The 16,015-nt window shown below is 41.5% G+C and overlaps 1 long non-coding RNA gene across 2 annotated transcripts; it reads right to left on the reverse strand.

Moving 5' to 3' along the window:
* Positions 1-6,368: 6,368 nt before the first annotated feature.
* LOC310917839 lies at positions 6,369-8,161 on the reverse strand. Of its 2 annotated transcripts, none has more exons than XR_014591498.1 (3): positions 8,101-8,161; positions 7,080-7,143; positions 6,369-6,827 (listed from the first exon to the last, which is right to left on the reverse strand). It is a non-coding gene; the product is annotated as an uncharacterized lncRNA (long non-coding RNA). The 2 variants fall into 2 exon arrangements; XR_014591499.1 differs by lacking the exon at positions 8,101-8,161 and adding an exon at positions 7,435-7,499.
* Between the last annotated feature and the right edge of the window lie 7,854 nt (positions 8,162-16,015).

The following is a 16,015-nucleotide window of genomic DNA, read 5'->3' on the forward strand; positions in this document are numbered from 1 at the left end:
GCCTCCACCGGTCGCTCCGGCCACTCGCACTCACGGGCGGCGGCGGCACCGCGGCGAAAACATCACGTGACTCCGCCGGGGGCGGGGCCGCGGCGGGCGGGGCGCGCCGGGCGAGGGGGCAGCGGCGAGCCGACCGGGCCGCGCGCCAGAGTGACAGTGGCAGAGCCAATAGGAAACGGCAGCTCTTCGCCAGAGAGCCAATCAGTGGGCGGAGAAGAGAGACGGGGCGGGCGTGGCTGCGCCCTGTCCGGGGAGGCGGGGCTATGGCGGATGGGCAACGCGGCGGACCAATGGGAAGCGGCGGCCGCCCCGGGCTGGCCGCGATCTGGAGGGGTGCGTCCTGTGCTAGGGAAAGAGGCGGGGCCAACCGTGATTGGCAGGAGTGGTGAGCGGTCGGCCCGACAGCCAATCCGCGCCTCACACACACAGACGGGGGAGTTAAGGCCGGGGAGCTGTGTACTCGGCGGTGAGAGTAAAGGAGAAGGCGGGCCCTTGCGAAGATGGGCAGGCTGTTTGGCTAATCAGCGCAAAGCGCCGGCTGACCAGCTCTACTGGCTGACGTTGCGTTCGCCCGGTTCCTTCGGGGCGGGGCCCGCCCCTAGCGCGCGGGGCTGGCGGCGGCTGCCATTGGCCAGCGGGGAGGGCGCGTGGGCGGGGGCGGAGCGCTGGCGGGGGTGGGGGGCGGAGCGCGGGCCGCGGAGGAAGTAAACAACCCGCCAGCGCGCGAAGGGGCGGCCGCGCGTGACCCCACAGGGCGCCATGTCCGACCCCGCGGCTCTGCCTCAGTCGCCCTCACGGACCTCACGTTTTCTCAGCCTCCAGATCCCCCTCAAAGCCCTCACAAGATTCTCTCATAGCCTCCTGAACACCCTAAAAAGTCCACACAATCTCTCTCATAGCCCCCACAGCCCCTCAAAGCCCTCACAGATTCTCTCATAGCCTCCTCAGCACCCTTACCAGTCCCCACAGTCTCATAGCCTCCCACAGTTCCTCAAAGCCCTCGCAGATTCTCTCATGGCCTCCCGAGCACCCTCACAAGTCCCTACAGAACCCTCAAAGCCCCCTAAGCCCTCACAACCCCCACAGGCCCCCTCACAGCCCAGAGGCAGCGCAGTGTTGGTGACATGCAGTGAGATAATTTTCAATACCCTGCTGTGACATTGCAGCCTTGTCTGGGGTTTGGGATTGCCCGGTGCCGGTTGCAGTGGGGTTCCATAGGGTGACAGTTCACATTGCTCATATAACTGCTGTGCAATCCTTTGCCTGTGGGATCCGAGCAGGCCGCTGGCATTAAATCCTAGGGTTTACATCAAAATATGAAGAGTGAAGAACAAAATAATTATGCTCACAGTTAGTGGGCACTTGTGTGCCATAAAAATCTCTGCTCTATCTAGATTAATTGTATTGATAAAATACAGCGCTGGATGTTACTACATGTACGGCTGGCCCACCATTTCAGAGGCAATGTTGGAGGGCAGGAAGCCACTTCCAGTCCTCTACACATTTCCCCAACACTTCCTTCCCCTGGTAATGAATTCCTCCTCAGAGGACACTGTCCGGGTTGGTGGGCAGAGCCCACGGCAGGGCCATGAGAGCCCAGAGCCCAGGCTGTGCTCCTGTGCTGCGCTCTGGGCAGGGCAGGGTGTTGGCAACCAATGCTGTTCCTGCTGCCTTCTCACTCTTAATAAAAGTGTCCCTGGCAAAGGTATGTTTTATTTGAGTTAGGAGTTTGTGTGTACCACTCATGTCAAGTGTAAAAATAATCCTTTTCCTGTAACACAACAGCAAAGATCATTTCCCCAGCCAGTAATTTTGACCACACATTTCTTTACTTTCTGTCTTGATTTGCTTTCAAGGTCATTCTTGGACTAGCTCACCTATGATTCATTATGAGATGACAACTCTCAACAGTTCCTGACACCAATTTCCCCACCCACTTGTTTTGTTTGGGGATAAATAGCTCTATGTTTTCTTTCCTTCGGCTTCTCAGTGTGGGAAAAGATGTTTTTTGAAGTCTCCAGTAACTCAGTTTGGAAGCTGACGTACTTAACCTTGTACGTGTCATATGGATTGTGAATGTCTTTTTTTTCACCCCATTATTCTCTATTCACTGCCTGTTCACAATGGATTTAAGTTGCACTGGTTTTGGTTTATGTTTTTACATCCTCTAACATGGTATATTCCTGTACATGATTAGAGGTCCTAAGTGGTATGGCAATACAGTAAATAAACCACAGAAATGCAATTATTCCCACAACAAGAATTACTAACACTAGAAAACTGAGATTCAATGTAGTCTTAAAAGCCATTCAGACGTGTTGGCACAAAAATACACAACTAAACTTCCCATTAGTTAATGGTGTAATGAATTAACTATACAATTATTTTACATTATATTGTTGATAGCCCTTGGTAGAATTAGACTGGTTTTTGAAGATGAATTCCTTTTATTTTTCATTCTTTTCTACCTGGTCCATCAGGTGAGGCTGAGATTTCCATAATTGTTTGGGTTTCATTCTGTACTTTTACATGAAAATTTAAAGTGGTGTTAAGTGGGCTGCTTTAAGTGGGCTGATTGCTGAAGGATATACATGGGAAAGGAAAACTTTTGAAAGAAAGGGCTTGGGTTCTCTTTTTTGTTTATGTTTTTTTTTAGTCATCAACCTCTGGGCTTGCTTGACAGCAACTATGAATAATCTGTCCCTGTAAGAAAAAATGTATCACTCTTTTCTGGTCTCTTTGAAAGTCCTTTGCTCTTACATTGCACTTGGAATGTTTTTGCTAGTGAGTTGAGAAAGTGACCTGTGCATAATTAAGTCATGCAGAATTTGGGGGTGGTGGACACATGCACTCAGACCCACAAGGACCTGCAGAAACACAATTCATAGAAATGGATTTTTCCACTGGGTTCTCTCTGGCTTTAAAGGAGTGCTTAGCATTCCTGAAAGCTTAATTTGTTCATGTTTTCCTATGTGACTACTAAAAAATACTTACTGAAAGTACAAGCTAATCTATAATTTGCATACTCTTACTCAACTTTCATTAGAAGGAAGAACAACTATTTGTTTTCTCTCTCTTTGAATATATATTATGTAGAGTCTTTTGTACAGTTATGGAATCAAAATTACTGGTTTCCTGTAGTAATGATTTTTTTATTTTTGTAGCTTATATAAAACATATAAGTATACCTGTTAGTGTATGATACCCTTCCATTACTGAAATAATTGTCTGGCTCTGGGATTGGATCTAATTTTACTATGTTTTTTGTCACAAGTGATTATAACTTCCACAAACTCTTGTAGGTTTCTTTCTTACTGTTTCTCTGGCTACTTGTCTGGCACATAGCCAGAGTTCACTCTGCCAAGTCAGTGTCCCACTTTTCATATACAATCAGCTTTATATTCTTCAGTTTTGCTTACAGAAACCAACATAACCTGTGTATGAAATGTTTCCTTAGCTGTTGGGTGCACTGTCTTTCAGAAACTAAAGAGAAATCAAGATCCCCTCCACATGTCTCTTGATCTTCACCAGACTTGAAGAACTTGTAGTTCTCAGAGCTGGAGGTATGTTTGCTTTATGTTTCATGGATTTGCTCTTTCTACCCTACCAAGTGTCTGCATGAGGCAGGCACTGTCAAAGGCCAGAAAGTTGAAACCATTTCTTTCACTATAGTTTCCACAAGTGGCTATAATGTCTGTAATATAAAGCAATTAAACTATTAGTCATATTGTTGACCCAAATGGAGGGCCAAATATGTCATCTGCGGCTGAAGTACTGAGGAACTAGGAATGGGTTCCTGTAGGCATCTCTGAAATTCCACAAGGAGTGATACTACTAATTTAGTTAAGCTATAAGGAGTAAATGGTTTAGGATGTGATGTTGCACGATTTATTGCTCATTTTGTCTAGTTACAACAGCCCATCGTATGCCCATGCCCAGTTACATCTACAGGAGTAATTACCCAATAAAAACCAGAAAGGAAATCGGTTTTGTTGAGTAGTAAAACACAATCCTGGCTCAGTCGTACCTGTGACATGTTCATAAAAGAAAAGGAACTGGAGAAATTACCTCTGGAGAAATTTAGAATTAAAATATCCCAGGAGTTTTTAGCAACCAAAGGATATTAAGTGAAAGGTAAGACTCACAGTTTTTAATTGTATGTGTTATATTTTCACTAATCATATATTTCTATACATTTATGCAAAATAAATTAAGGTAGTTGTTCGTAATGGCCCAAACCCTTCCCTCATTTTAATTTCACATTTCCAAAGCAGCCTGCTCTCACTAACTTCTCAGCAGTTCTGCTCTCACAGTAGGTCATACAGTGATTTTTACAAAAGAGACAAAGCTCACAAAATGAAATAGAACAGTGGTTTTAAATTACCAGTTAGCATGAGTTATTCTGCAGAAGGGGAAACATCCCTGTCCATTGTGTGTCAGTGGAATAAGAAAATGAAATTATCGTGCGCTTTCTTAACCAAGACCCAGAAGACAGAAATACCCCCTGTTTAAGGTACTGAGAAGGAGTTCTAAGTTGTCACTTCAGTTTGCAGCAGGCTTGCCCCACTTCCTTGGGCAAATATCTCCCTCTACCTTGTTTCAATCCCTTGGTCATTTAATGGAAATAAGAGTTCCTCCCTTTTTCAAAAGAGTGGTTTTAGAGATCAAATCTGTTCATGACAAAGAACCTCACACATTTTGGTATTGAGGGTTATATGAAATTATTGTAAAGCCAACCTGAGAGCTTCCTTCATTCCTACAGCTGTGTAGAATTACTGTGCACTAAGAGTTCTCTACACATGCATTTCCCAGCATGAGTTACATGGGGTCTTATTTCTCTCATCCAGCCCTTCCTTGCTCTGTTCAATAATATGCTGGAACCTTCACAGCAATTGTGATGCCGCTCACTTATGAAAATGTATAGATTTGAATTCAAGATTTTCAGGCACAGAGATTAAAGGCAGAAATATTAGAGTTCCCAGTTTAATTTAGAGGGAGCTATGGGTGCTCAGCACCTCTCTGATAATGAGGATTTGGTTGTTTACTTGTTCCATTATACTCCTTTCACCATCTATCTAATCCTATCACATCATTGTCTACAGAAATACTCAGACATTTGGTTTCTTTACTGTTTTGTCTAATTGGGGATGGTGTCACCACGCAGTGAAAAGAGCCACAGAATGCTGTTTTTCAAAGGCACACACTCACATTTGCACAACGTTTTCTCACTGGATCATGAATGAATAGTAAGATTATTCTGCCTGGTTGTTTTCCTGTTGATGGATAGTTGCTGCTTGGCATATATAGATTTAGGATTATGTATGATATTATGCAATTCTGCTAGTGAAAGAAACATAAATGTACCTTTTTGCTATAAACAGTTTTGGCCATATGTCCAGGTCATTGAGACAGGGAAACTACTAAAGCAACCAGACTCTTCTTCACTACTTTCACAGATTGTCTTTGGAGAACAGCAGAGTGGAATAGAAACTAAAGATACTCATGTATATAATTGGAAATGAAAATAGTATCATTAATACCAGTTTTCATCTATTCATGGTAATGAGCAGACAGGACTATTTTTGTAAATCAAAAACTTTTTTTTTTTTTTTTTACAAATTGAATGTAAACAAACTTTCCCTATTACCTTCTCTACAGTATATCATATCTACCAAAAGGTTTTTTAGATCAATTATCCAGTATATCTTTAATTCTTTGGTTTTGCAAAATTATTAGCAGAAGTAAAGGCCCTCTAGACAGTTTATAAATTAGAACTTTTAGCTTTTTGCACAAGTTTGGGGGATTTTTTTACCATTTCGGTAGGTTTGGGTAGCTGGGCGGAGGGGCCAGCGGCTGCCAGCAGTTTCCCCCATGTCCACTATAGCCGATGGCAGCCTATGCGGTGCCAGTGCCTCAGGGATAATGTGTTTAGGAAGAGGAAAACCGTGATTATGGGTTTTCTCTGATGGTCGTCCCTGTTTCCATCTTAGGGAGAGCAGAGTTTGGTCCCACCGGTCTCTTTCTGCCTGATGCCCCTTAACCTTTGTCCCTCGCTCGCGGCACTGCCACCCCCAGTGTGAGCAGATCAATGTCCTCGGCCCCGCTGGCTCCGCTGCCACTCGCTCCCCGGGACAGGCTGTGCACCTGGGAGTGTTCCCGTGGCAGCTCTGTCCAGGGGCCACTTCTGGCGAGTGCCGAGGACGTGGCTTTGTACCCATCCCTTTGGGAAAGCGCCGGGAGCGCCTCCGGACCCGCGATGGAGGACAGACGGACGGACAGACGGACGGCGCGCCCCGCTTGGCGCTCCCGGAGCGAGCTGCAGGGAGTGCCCCTGGCTCTGGGAATGCCTGAGCTCCAGAGAACCCGCAATTTCCGCTTCCCAAAGGTGCGGTGAAAATACCTTTATCGGTCTGTAAGGAATTATATTAAATGTGTAGCATGACACCTCAGACATCTCGGACAACACACACACTAAATGTGCTGCTTTACTGTTTGACGTCATTAGCAGAGAGTGGTTGCCTTTTCGTCAGTATAGATGAGTCTGGTTTAATTATTGCAAAAAGAATTAGTGCCCAGTGCTTTGGTGCCCCTCACAAAGTCAGTGCTTGTTTGACGCACTTGAGAACGCAGGGTGAGCCGGATCTGCTCCAGGATGGGACAAAACGTGGCCATGCCCGCTCGGAGCAGCTCAGTGAGAAGTTGTGACTCAGAGGCATCCTCTGAATCATACTTCCCCTGAGCTGCAGCATTGCACAAGTGGGGAGTGTGCCATCAGACCCTGCCAAATGGAGCACGTTCCTTCCTTCATGTCCAGCCAGCTCCCTGTGCTGACACAGAAGGGAGCAGAATGACAATTATGTTTGCTTCTGACCCAAATCCCCCCCGCTTCTCCACTCGCTCATGGAAGGAAATAATTCCTCTTCGAGGTTGGCTCATTAATTTAGTGCCCTTAGCACAGCTTTGAGGAAGGGTGGCAGAGAATGCAGGAATGCCTACTTCCATGTGGAACTCTGTGACCATCAGATGCTCAGAGTATAGTTTATCTGCTCATGTGTAGGTAGGTGAGACATTCTACTCACTTGTCAGCTCTGAAACTAATGCTTGTTCCTTGGGGACTCACTTTTCATCCGACAGGAAGCAAATCTGTCATAATGAGAGAAGATATCAGCAACACACACATGACTTGCAAAGGACCACTTGAGTTTGATTCCCAGCAGACTTGGCAGTAATCACCAATATGATTAAACAAATCTGAGTTCTTAGGCATTTTTTAAGCAAATGGGTTGCAGTCACATGGAAACCAACAAAAATACTTTTTTTGTCAGTTAAAATTAAGACCAGCATAATCAAATAATCAGCCAATCAGCTAATTAAGCTCTGCAATGACTTCTAACAGGTTCAGGCAGCAGATTTTGCAGATGAACAGTGATTTACCTGTAAATAAAATTGAGATTAAAGTACTCAGATCAGCTAGCAATGCAAAGGTCCTTCATTCTTGATGTCTGAAGAGGTTAATGATTCTGGTAGCCAACTAGGAAGCAAGCACTGAAAATTTCTAATTTGGTATCAACAGTAATTCTTTGTGAAGCCTGGCAGTGAATAACTTTTTTTTTCTTTCTTGGTTTATGAAGAAGGAGAATCTATAGTAAATATGATAGTGTGTGTTGAAATAGATTATTTCCGTGTTAAACCTCTGTACTTTTCTAGTGAAACTTACAGAGGGCTTTACCTGAACCATTTAGCAGACAAATTATGCCCCTGTTAATACAGGAGGAAATGCATAAGGAATTCAGTTGGGTGAGCAACATACTGACCTTAATATTTAGAACATTTAGCATAATACTTAGCATAATTATCACAACATTAAAAATAAATAATAATACAGTTACAGTGAATCTCTAAATTATATTTCATACTAGATTAGAACAGGCTTACATCTCTACTTTTCAGAAAGACAATATATCAAATGTCTTTCTGAAAAATAGAGATTATTTCTTTCATAGTCAAACCCAGTTCTACACTGGAGAAGGTAGACCTGGTCAATCATTAGCTCAGATACAGAGAGATTGCATTTCTTTCAGGAATTTGCACTGAAGTTACCTGCACCATTTGAAGTTGTACCCAGGTACTCGATGTGCAACAATTTACTGCTGACTCAGAGCAGCTCAGTGCAAAAAAACAAAGTGACTAATCTCTTTGTAGAACTGAGGCTTTGCAACTTTGCTCTGAGTCATCATGACAGCTCAAAGTGCCTTGACTTGGTGCAGAAATAAACAGATTTAAACAGAGCACTCGGTTTCGAAAACAAATATTACTTCTGGTCCTCTCAAAGTGACCTCGTTAACCCTATTTTACAGCAAAGTGTAACTGATGCACAGGGTCACTTCAAATCTCTAGAAAAATGGTAATCTCAAATCTCTATCAAAGTGGAGCCCGAGAAGTTAAGGGAAAATATGGATGAAAGAAGGAAGGCAAAAATACTTTCTTACCAAGTAAGAGTGCCACACAAAGAGAGTGGGTGCAGTCATTTGCCTAGTAGAAAGAATGGAACTGAAAGAACAAAATGGGAATTAGTGGCATTAGAATGTGTAGGGAAGAGGTAAAGGAGATCTTTAGAAGTTTGTTTGTTCCGAACATATTTTAGCCACCCCTAATTATTCCTTCACATTCTAAGATCAAATAAATAAATAACTGAACTAAACAGTAACATTAGTCCTATGTTATTTGGCAATTCTCTTTGTGTTACAAATTGATGGTCCTCTTATCTTTATGCTGCTATCTTAAGGGCAAATATTAGCACAAGTGGAGCCAGAATCTCTTCAGAAATAGATGAGTGGTTTGTGACTTTGTTTTCCAGAGCTGTTTTACCTCAGTGTAACAGGAGTTCAGGTCTGCCAGTGGGGCTGTGTAGTAATGCAATATCCAATATATCCATGCACAAGGCTCCTTCTCTAGGGAGCAAGTATTTCAGAACAGAAAAGAGCATTCATACACAACTTATAAATTATAGGTATCTAAATTAATAGATTTAGTCATTAGATAATCAGTGGTAGCATTGAGTATATTATAGGACTTGAGGGAATAATTTGGTGTCTTACATATATACCACTACATCTCTGTAATTAATATATATATACAGGTATTGAAAAATGTTTTTATGGTTATAGTCTCATTTAGTGTCTCATTTCATACAGGCTGCAATTGCTGCAATAGTGGGAAAAGTATATAAATCTAACAAAACTTCAGAAATGAGGAATGTCTTGTTCTTTGAGTCACAAAGTTAGCAAGAGGTAACATGTTCATTTCTTTATTGTTAAGAAAGGATGTTAGTTTAAATGCTTTTGCTTGAGGAAGGATCATGTGTTATCTCAGAAACTGAGCATATTTGGGCCTAGTCTGTACTTGAATGGAAGATGTGTAACAAAAATTTATCTTATTACGAGAAAGAATGTCCATGGTTGGGCGGGTTTGGTGGTTATCGCTGAGTCAGTCCTGCAGTCGTGCCTGCTCTGGTATTAAGGAAATATTTCAGTGTTGGAATTGGATCCCAGATTCATTTGGTGGTTAGTTTAAATTAGCCCTGATGAATTGTGTTCCACAGCATATTATCAATTTTCCTCTCCATTTCATAGTTTTGTGATCACATTTTTGAGCACTCAAACCTGATTTTTGCAATTTATTTGTATGCCACTCTCCTCATTCATAAGTAATATTGAGACATCAAGTATTGGCTTTGCTTGTGCAGCAGGACAATGAAGCTTTGAGATTCAGCCATTCTCATCCTAAACTAGCTGTGCACTCATTAAAAATGGTTCAGATTCATTACTTTGTGGCCATTCAGGTCAGGCTCCAGCCAGCTGTTCGGCGTGGTGATGAATCTGTGTGTGGGAGAGGGGAAGTTCAGGGGGCAGAGGGAGTTACATGAGTTCCCTTAAACCCCGGCCTTGTAAACAGAGCTCGCTTCTGCATACTGATTTCATCAGGCAGCCAATGTCAACACTGACAATTTCAATCTCTTTCTTTTATGTCGCATTAGTGGAAAGTGACCTGTTGTGCTTGTGGAAGCTGTGGAATCCCACAGGAGAAGGATCACTCAGCACCATGGCAGTCTGCCAAGTACAACTTGTTCTGATACACAGCGTGGAGAAGTTGCATTATCAACTGGAGCGCAGTGTCAGCTTAGCAGGAGGTGGGTTGGGGCGGTGATTAGCGAGTTGTTATGACCAGCGAGCCCCCCGGGGCACACTGCACCTCTGCCCGGCTCTTTTTTTCTACTCCTGTCTTCGGAGGTGGCCCCTGCACAGCTCAAAAACCCTCTTCTATCACTGCACTCTAGTCAGCATCTGTTCTGTGCGCTGGCTGTGCTCTATAAGGATAAGTTTCTTAATTGCTAAGTTGTTCAGAAGTCATGTTTTGTTCCAGTGAGAACAAATAGTAAAAGTGTAAAAGACACTGATTTAAATTTTATTTCTGCCATCCTATGTCTTTGGCCTGTTTTATGAAGTCAGAAATCCTAATATTATCTCAAACTCTACTATGGTTATAAAACCATATAATCAATGCAGAACAGTAAAATAGTTTAGCCCATAGAAAATGTAAGTAGCTTAAATAAGTGTCTTGCAGATGGAAAAGACATAATGTGTGCTAAAAATACAAATATGTTTGTATTGTTCCAAGAATTCCTGATTAGCAAGAACAGACTGAAGACAGACTAGAATTTACATGAGGATGTTTGAACTTGAGTAATAGTGGAAAGGGAGGTACTTCAACCCACTTCTAAAAAGTGCTTACTACAGACAGATGACACAAAACAAATATTCAGGCAGAGCAGAGTCATCTGACCTTTGTCCAGGCTCCTAACATATAAAACTTCTCATGGGCTTGCTTTTAGCTGCAGTCCTCAAATCTGTGGCTACACTTTGTGGAATAAACCAGGACTGCATGTGGAGAATGTGGACTTTCCTCCCAGGGTGAGCAGTGAGACTCGTCCCTGTGTTCCCTGCTGCAGGATAACCACAGACTGTGGGTCTGTACAGCTCGGCACTATTGCAGCAGAGCTTTGCAGACTTCACTGCCAGCAGGGTGAAGTTTCTCCTGCTTTCCCTGTCCTGCTGGGGGAAGTCTGGGACTTACAAATCCCACTGAGGGGCCCACACGATCCTCTGCAGCCTTTGGTACTGCAGGACCAGGGCCTGAGTGAGCTGCAGACACAGGAGGGGAAGGTGGCAGCTGTGGCAGTGGTGAAGAGTTGAGTGTGTGCTCATATGGTGTTTGTGGCTAAAATAAATGAGTAAATGCACTAGAATAAATTGTGTAAGGCAAGCAGATGTCTTAAAAATCTGGAGTTGAACAAATTTCTATTAAAGTCAATGTAAAATAAAAATACTGTACATGTGGAGTAGACTTTCAGAGGAAATGGAATGAGTATTTGTGTAATATGGACATAAATGTGGTTTATACATATTTATGTATAATATAACCTTCAAGGCCCAGACAGAAGAGAAGAAAATCCTAATGTGAAAAGAATGATGGAGGTTGGTGTGTCATTTTAAGGAAGGATTGATGGCCTCAGAACTATTGGAAACAATTTTTACAGATTTCACTTGAATGTCTGAGTAAAAGCTTATGGTAGTTCACACAAGTTTTTCACTGACTAAGCTAAGGATCTTACAGTACTGCTTGCTCCCATTAGTGGCAAATACTATAAGCTATACATTTCAGTTAAAAAATGCCTTTGCATTATTCAATTCTTTAATGCTTTCCTAAATGAGGCAGTAAAAATGATGAAAAGGAGCTGGTAAGCTTTAAGCAATGTTAGTGCATGTTTCATACTGCAATTGCAAACACACTCTGTATGTCATTGCATTATTGTATGGATATAGCATATTGTCTACTAGAGATGGTTTTTGGGGATCAGCAAGTCTTGTAAATATGAGGAATATTGTCAAAGATAAAAAGAAAATCAAAACTATAATTTTAAATATTATCATAATTCTTGCATGCTGATCTGAGTCCTAATATTTAGTCATATCTCTACATAAAGGTTCTGTATTCATCTGAGATTGTAAGGGTCTATTCATTCTGTAGCATAAAGATGCTGGACTAGTGTGCCCTGCTGAAAGTGAGCATTGAACACATCTTCTGCAAGTGCTTTGTTCCACACAAATCAGAAATCATATAGCAATGATGCTGGGATTTATACATGGAAGACAATGGGAAGTGCAATATTAATACAGAATAATTTAACTTTTAAAATTTAAAGAATACATTGAGAAATGCTGTGTGGGCTAAATGAGATTATTAATTACACTATATACAGTAATTTCTATTTTTTTTCAAAATAAATTTCTTTTTTTTGCACTTTCTGTGTTTGCAGAAAGTGTGAGCTGACTGACAAACTTTCAGTCAAGAATGGAATGTACAGAAACAGTCAAATTCTTTAGTTTAATATAGTTTCATTTGGCAGTGGCACGGATTTGGGTCATTAACTGCAGTCTTTTTAAATCATTGGAATGAGAATTTCTCTCAGTCTTCCATGGTTATACCCCACTTTGGGGTGATGAGGGAATGTCTGTAGAGCTCATACACATGTACTGGGATCATGTGCATGGAACCAAATCTACCAGGGGAGTTCTGGAAAATGAAGTTGGAGCAAAAGAAGTGCTTCATCAGGTCTGATTCTGCAGCCACACCTGGCAGGGAACTCTCCTCAAAGTCACACATTTTTATGAGGTTTCTTGCCCTACTTTTGCACACTCTGGAGACTTAGAGAGGCATCCAAAGTTGCATGTGTTTGGATGAACTGAACTGTTTGATTTCTGAAGGACTCAAATCAGATGAGTGGGTTATTCCTGAATTATGGGAAGCCTGGGTCTAAATTCAACAGCTCATATAGCATTGAGTAAATTCAAATACTCATATAACATTGAGTTATATTGTGTGTGGATAGAAGAATGCCTGTTATAGTGTCCTTAAAGCCATATTCCCTCCTGATCTCAGTCTTAAATTTTGATTGCCCCTGGGCAGTCATAAGGACACACTGTGAGTAAACTAAGGGATGTCTCCAGAAATAGCCACTCCTCCTGTGAGTCCTGCACACCTCCATGGTGCTGGTCAGCAATGTCTCTGCTGCTTTATCCCATGTTCAGCAGAGCCACCTGCATTATTGCCCCATCTTGCACTGTCCTCCCTGCAGCTGGGCAGGGGCTACACCGTGGATATAATCTAAGAGTCTGACCACAGCCCATAGAAATCATTGGGGTCTGAGTTAGGCTTGAAACCATCTTGTGTTTTAGTTTCCAACCTATAAAATGGAAAAAATCACCACCTTTCATCAGCATTTCCTTCTATCCTTTTTTAGCTGCACAGTTCCTATTAAGTAGTCTATCGTGAAGTAGTCAGTCTAGACTCTATGGTAATAAAAACTGATTTTACTAGAAATAAGCTGTAATGTATTTACAAGCTTTGTCTCTCTGTTCAGTCAAATACCAAGCTTCAACTCCAGCTTTGAGAGTGGTCATAACAGTGCTGTGTGATTTCTGCACCCACTGGGATGTGCTTATCAGCAATATTCATTGCAGTTATGTGTACTTGCTTTATTTTTTTACTGTCTCTTTGATCTTTCTCCAAGCTCACAACTCTGTGACCATTTCTGGTTTTATACCCAAGAGCAAAAGCAAACCAGGAGGAATTTGACTAAAGATTTAGCACAAACTCTTAGATACTGTGTCATTATTAGTAAAAAGCACTTCCCATGAATCAGAACATTTGCACTGTAAAGTGGATAAAAATACAATAAAATTCACAGATTTACTTAATAATTTTGAAAGAAAAAAAATCCAGTTCTCTGTAGAGATAATGCCATGGGAACTGAAAAAGAGCCAATTTGTCACGTTAATCACTGATGTTACTATACAAATTCTTCTATCTAATCTGCTGGGTACAAAACTGTATTATAATGATTAAGTGCCAACATCTTCATTTAAATAACAATAGGGTCATCTTGCAAGCTGTTACTCTCCCATCTCATAGATGAAAAAGAAACTGAAGTGTAGAATTACAGCTCTTATGGCAAAAAAGGGATAAATTTTCAAAATGGATTAAATATATGAGATCCCATCAGTACCATCTTTCTCCAACTTCCTGCCACTGGTGCTGTGGTCTATTGTGACATAACTCCAGCTTCACTGGGAATCCTCTCTGGCGAGATCTTGACCCATGAGCTGTGCTGTGCTTCTTCATGCTGACATTAACTAATATTAACTTTCAACCTTTCCCATACAACACTGTGAATCTAATTCATTATGGACACACTGGTACAGGTGTTTATGGACACACTGATAAAGGTGGATGTAGCAGTCTTATACATTTCATTTATACAATTTCATAGCTAGGTTTGTGTTAGTAATTAGTTATTAAACTTAGCTGAGTTTCTGAATGATCAACCTTTCAAAATTCAGCCTCTATCTACTTACAATTGCTCTTAATTTGAAACGTTGGCATGTAAGTTTAAACATCTTCCTCACCACTTTTTTTCTAAAAATACATTGCTATAACTCACTTTTCCAGTCTGTCAAAGGAAGGACTATAATTAACTTTTTTGACCTAAGCATCGTTTGGGAAGCTTAACTAACATGCCACAGTGTCCTTTGTAAGAGAGATTTCTACTGGAGGTAAAAGCTCAAAGAAGGAGTTAAGGATGAATCTCTGAGTGATTAAAAAAATACTTTCATGAGGAAAGGACTGTAAATAAAATGAGGGCATAAAGAATTTGCTCCCATTGCAGTCTGATAGCTGCAAGGGGCCTCAAGCACACCACATGCTTTTTCACTTTTAGAGGCCCTCTACGTAACACAAATTAAAACCAGGACATGCCTTTTCTTAGAACCTGTGCCAGACATTTTATTTTCATAGGTGTCAAGTCTAAAATCATGCTCTCCTCTTACTTATACTTTGATGGAGGGGGAAGAAATGAGTGATGAACTCTGATTACTTGAATAAAAAGTGTTAGTCATTCTGGACCATTTTCTTTCCGTCCTGCAGGTTCCTGGCTGACCCTTATCCGTGGAGCTGGGGGTGGGGAACAACACCAGTCTAGACAGAAGAGGCCAACAACTAGTTGTCCACTCAGGTTTCAGATTAGAAATGAAAAATATTCCATTTCTCACAGATGTTTGGCAGTGACTCTGCTTTCACTCTAATCACAAGCAGGATTTCTTCTGCCTGAAGAATGCAGTGACCAGTAGACATAGAGAGACACACAGAATAGTGATTCCGTCTGCTGTGGCTTATGTTTATCAAGCAGTAAGTTTTTGAAAGTGAGATCACTAGGACCATGGTCTTACTAAACTGAGATATTTTGAAGAATAGTACTTTTAATCTATTCAGATCACTGCCAGATCAGTCAGCATTTCAGCATGGGATGACAGTATTCTCTTCTGGCAGTAAATTGCCCATATTATCACTTCACCTCTTCAATTTCCTCAAGAGGTTGATTTTCACCAGAAGTGCAGTTTTTTCCAAGCTATAGTCAACTTAACCATATCATAACTTAGGAATTTAATTTGTTCTATTTGTTCTTTCAACTGTAGGTCTCAGCAGTTGAATGGATGGGCTTTTTTTTTTTTTTTTTTTTTTTTTTTTTTTTTTTTTTTTAGCAGAATTTAAGAAATTTCAGAGCTTGCATTCCAGGCTGGTGAGCCATAAAGCAGTCATGAACTGTGCCTTGCCCATATGAGGAGAGATCACTCCTCAATGAAATACTTCCCTTTCTGAAGTGAGAATATGAAATTTGAATTGCATTGAGTGCTGCAAAAGCTGTTTCTGGCAAAGAAATGAGAATGCTACACCAGACCGAGGCTAATTCTATTAGAAAACTGTCTGACAAATTAAAAATGTCTCAAACTGACACAAAAAACATGCTATGGAAGCTTTATATTAATCAGTGGGGGTATTTTTAATTTAATGCAGCAGTTCAGGACTGATTCACTCTTTTAGGTGCAGCAGGATGTGATAT

The sequence above is a fragment of the Zosterops lateralis genome, assembly GCF_965231275.1.
Source record: "Zosterops lateralis genome assembly, chromosome: 21".
NCBI classification, from domain to species: Eukaryota; Metazoa; Chordata; class Aves; order Passeriformes; family Zosteropidae; genus Zosterops; species Zosterops lateralis.